General features: G+C 43.9%; 1 long non-coding RNA gene across 1 annotated transcript; it reads left to right on the top strand.

Annotated features, from left to right (window-relative positions):
* The first annotated feature begins 424 nt into the window (after nt 1-424).
* LOC115554567 (uncharacterized) lies at nt 425-2,031 on the top strand. Its single transcript, XR_003978615.1, has 3 exons — nt 425-502; nt 1,222-1,728; nt 1,856-2,031. It is a non-coding gene; the product is annotated as an uncharacterized LOC115554567 (long non-coding RNA).
* The last annotated feature ends 2,817 nt before the right edge of the window (nt 2,032-4,848 follow it).

The raw sequence follows: 4,848 nt of genomic DNA on the forward strand, positions 1-4,848 counted from the left end.
TTAATATTATTTGATTCATTAATAATTTCATCATGCTTTCTTATCCTCACTGTGTTGTTTAAATCTCGGATTGAAAAAAACGACATTTCTTATTCATGGTATTTCCTCTTTTTATGGTGGAAGAGGGGATGCAATTTCAACACAGGGGAAAAAGATTATATATGGTTTATTTTTCCCCCAAACTGATCTTTCTCTCGACACTCCCTAATTCCCTCATCTCCTCTGCCCTGCCTTCCAGCTAACACTTTCCATCCCTCTCTCCAACTCCCTCTCTTTCTCTCACTCTCTCTATCTCACTCACTCTTTTTGTCTCTCTTTGTTACTCTCTCTCTCTCTCTCTCTCTCTCTCTCTCTCTCTCTCTCTCTCTCTCTCTCTCTCTCTCTCTCTCTCTCTCTTTCTCCATCTCTCTCTCTGTCCTCCATCACAGACACTTCTGAGGAAGATGGCTCTCATACTCCAGGGCTGTTTTCCAATTACTGCACAGCCTTTCTTCATGGCCAGGTCATTATAATTAGAGCCCCATTTAGCTTTTCTCTGAGAGTGTTTGCTTGTGTGTGTGTGTGTGTGTGTGTGTGTGTGTGTGTGTGTGTGTGTGTGTGTTTGCTTGTGTGTGTGTGTGTGTGTGTGTGTGTGTGTGTGTGTGTGTGTGTGTGTGTGTGTGTGTGTGTGTGTGTGTGCGTGGGTGCGTGTGTATGTGTGTGTGTGTGTGTGTGTGTGTGTGTGTGTGTGTGTGTGCGTGGGTGCGTGTATACGTGTGTGTGTGTGTGTGTGTGTGTGTGTGTGTGTGTGCGTGCAGGCGCGCACGCGTGTTTGATTGGGTGTGTGTCTGTGCGTATATATACTGTATATATTTATTTATTTTGTTTCCTCCATTTATTGTGGTGCATTGGAAAAATAATAAATAAGTGAGGAAGGGCACTGTGGAGAGTGGCTCCATTATGACGTCTGGGTGGACTTGGGGTGGTGGGCATTAATGGCTGCAGTTGGGGGAGAGATGGGTCTTCACACATTACTGCTGCACGGATGGAGAGAGACATCTTGGAAATGGCTTTTCTAAATCGATAGCAGGGCCACTCCGTGTGTTTCTGCGTGTCTCTCCTTTGCCGGTGGATCCCTGCAGCACAAGAGGGACGTAATGAGTGCAAAGGAGGTTCACTCTGTGGTGGGTGAGGGGGGGTCTGCCTGGTGCAACTTGTTTGACGTGAACGTATTCTTCTCAGGTTTAGGGGTGGACGCTGCGGAGGAGAGTTCTGCTTTTCTCTCTCTGTGTCCGTGTAAGGCCTTCACCCGTAGGACGCCTGGGTCGATGCAGGAGGACGACGCTTTGATGCAGATGTTGTATCATGCGACGGGTAGTATGGTGTCTGGTGTGTGTACGTGTGTGTGTGGGGATGTGTGTGTCCGTTTGTCCGCATGTGTGTCCTTGTACGTTGTAAACGTCTGCATATTTCCATATCTCCATATCGCAGCTTGTGTGCCAACTTATCTTTTTGACAATGACAAACTCCTATCTGCTAACTCGCAGCCATAAATCCTGATTTCAGATATCCTCCATTGTTCCACTGACATAGGAAGTAGGGCTGCTCGACATACAGTACATCCACCTTAACATTATACTCCCTCTCTCTTTTTCTCTTTCTCTCTCTCTCGCCCTCTCTCTCCACGCTAGAAACAGATGGCTGGGGACGATCTTCCAATGTGGTAGAAAACCAACTAATTGCTTTGAGGTAAATCGATACGGTGCTTGCAGCGAAACCCCTCCTCTTCCCTCACAGTCCATCAGTTTCGCTCTGCAATTACCCCATTGATTGGCCGGCGTTAATTGCGGGTCTCATTATTGCCTCCTGCAACCAGTTGCCACAGTCGCTGCTGCTGTGAAAGACGTGAGGGCGGAAGAGTGGGAGAGGAGGACCTACTGGATCTGCAGCCATCACGCCTTCCCTAGCTTGAAACAGTGGTTCATAGAATAAGTTTGGAAAAATGTGAAATGCTAGCACATAACCTCTCCATGTACTGTAGATTGCCCTATGATTCAAAATGATTGTAATTCTATTAATATGAAGAATAAATGATAATAGAGTTTTCTGTTTGATGAGAGTCAGCTTCACTCTTATCAAACTGTCTCATCAGTTTTTTTGTAATACCTGTATGGGTCTTTGTAGAGGAGAGCGAAGAGAGGCAGGGGGGTGTGTTGATGAGGAGAGGGTAGGACTGAGACGTGAGTCTCTCCAAGACTTATCCCCAACATGGTGAACGGCGCCACTGTGCCAACACTCTCATTCCCTGAGTTGAATTCATACAAAAATATGTTCTTTTTTAAAGTCGGACAGCCTTGTATTCCTTACAACAAGAAGCAAAGGCACATAAACGCTACTGGCATTTACTGGCTGTCATACTACGCATGGCTGTTTCATAGTATGTACGCAGACAACTGGAAGCATAACATGCAGGATGTGTTATTATGATATTATGGCTTGTAGTTATGGTATATTACACTTCTCATTTTAAGCATACAGCTACAGTAAAGGTGTGTTCTTTTACAGCAATGTGTGTGCTTGAGTGGAACACAGGGATGTAAAATAAATGCACCAAATAGGGGGAGAAGGGTTGCTTGTTAAACCCAAGTCTGGAGAACACAAAGACACCAGCTTGAGCACATACCAGCTAGCTGATTAATGAACAACCTATTGACCAGACAAGACATAAGACATAAGACACAAGACGCAAGATGTAAGACAAGATACTTAAGGCACCAGGCAGCAGGCACAAGACACAAGACACAAGACACAAGACACAAGACACAAGACACAAGACATAAGACGTAATAAGGAAGGGCAGGTGTATTTCTATCGCAGCATCTAAACACCAAGCCATTTATAGTGCTTTCAAAAGGAAGCAATCACATGAAAAACATTAAATGGGACAATCATTAAAGGATCACAGTAATATAAAAAAAGGAGAAAAATAAGACATAAGAGCTCCTTTCCATCAGAAGGGTTGCATTTAGATTAAAGCATTTAAAGACTGAAATCTGAACATAATTATATATGAATATATATTGAAAGTCTAGTTTAAGATTTCATGGATGATGGAATAGAAAAGTTTTGCATGATAATTTTCTTATGGAACCTTCAAAACAATAATGACTTTGTTCTTTTTCTTTTCATCTCTGCTTTCTGACGTTCATCAGCCTAAAGTTAAGACCAAGAATCAAACTAAATGAGCCAACCAGGCTGTCTGACTATCATCCACCCACCACCTCTCTTTCTCTTCCCTAAAACAAACTAAACAAACAAAATAAAAAGTTCCAAATGGGAAAGGACGTTCCACTTTCCGGAGGAAGAAAAATAATTTGGTGGAAATGATTGATGATCGTGTATTTACAAAAATACACACAGAAAGCCTCAAAAACACGCACAGACACACACACACACAGATTCACACACACACACACACACACACACACACACACACACACACACACACACACACACACACACACACACACACACACACACACACACACACACACAAACACACCCACACGCACAGATACACACACGTGCACATACACACACATGCACGCACACATGCATGCTCACAAACACCCTCTGTCCCATGGGGTCTCTGTTAAAATTGACCTTTCCTCGTCTTTCATCAGAGGAAAATATCACCCTCAGAGAATAATGAGGACGCCAGACACATTCATTAGAGAGCATCTATCTGGATAAACTAAGACGTAGGGGTTGCTATTAAAATGTTTCTCTAAATGTTGCCGTGTAAAATTCTTTACAATGCCGATTATAATTACGATTTGAATAATAAATATCTGAAGATATTAGCAACAATATCTCATCTGCGGGGGCCTATGTTGGGCTCATCTCAATGCAGTTTCTCAGGTTCGATGTTCCATTTTTTGTCATTATTTCAAGTCACTTCCCTCAATAAAATGATGAACAGGCTACAGAGCATATATACGCCGTGAAGTAACTAAGGATTCAGATATCCAATTCGTTGACGCCTTCCACATTTTACCAAATCAATGATGTTAATCCAATACAATCCATCAATTAAAAATTGTCCAGAATTAGAAATGTATCCTTATTTCTGTGACTATTTCACCCAGGCTTCTGATCTGCCCTGGTTTCCGTGGCGCCAGGTTCACACATCTCCATGCCTCCTGTGCAGTTGATTGGGTCGGGCCCACAGCTGGGGGTGAGTCTGACGGAAATGATGTTAATTAAGAATCTGACAGTTCTGAAGACGGACGCGGTGCACGCCTCTCTCCACTCGTCTGTAGAGGTGGTGTGTGTGTGTGTGTGTGTGTGTGTGTGTGTGTGTGTGTGTGTGTGTGGGTGGGTGGGTGGTGAGTAGGTGTGCTTTTGAATTAAAGCGCATGCATACACACGTCTGTGCATTATTGAATAAGTGTGGTGCGTGCGTGTGCGTGCATGGGTGCTTGCGTGCACGTGTGTGTTAGAGTGTGTGAGTGTGTGTGTTTGTGCGTGCGTGCCTTGCATGGTGTGTGTGCTCTCTCAGAAGTCACCTCATGGTGTGACCCTGTGCAAATAGGATTGTGTGATATATCTGGTCTCAGTCAGAACAGTTGGAAGCTGACTATGGCTCAATCAGTCCCGGTGATTGGTGTTGTTGGTGCCACACCTGTCCTTCCCCTTTAAATGTAATGTCCTGTCCCTTTAAATGTAATGTACTGTGTACAAAGACAGAGGAGCTAGAACAGAAAACACACAGATACACACAGGAACACACACACTTCCCAAGGCAAGCGTAGTCGCCTGCCCACGTCTCATTTGCCTTTGTTTTACTTAATGTTTAAACTCTGTGTT

This window comes from Gadus morhua, chromosome 11 (genome assembly GCF_902167405.1).
Source record: "Gadus morhua chromosome 11, gadMor3.0, whole genome shotgun sequence".
Lineage (NCBI taxonomy): Eukaryota > Metazoa > Chordata > Actinopteri > Gadiformes > Gadidae > Gadus > Gadus morhua.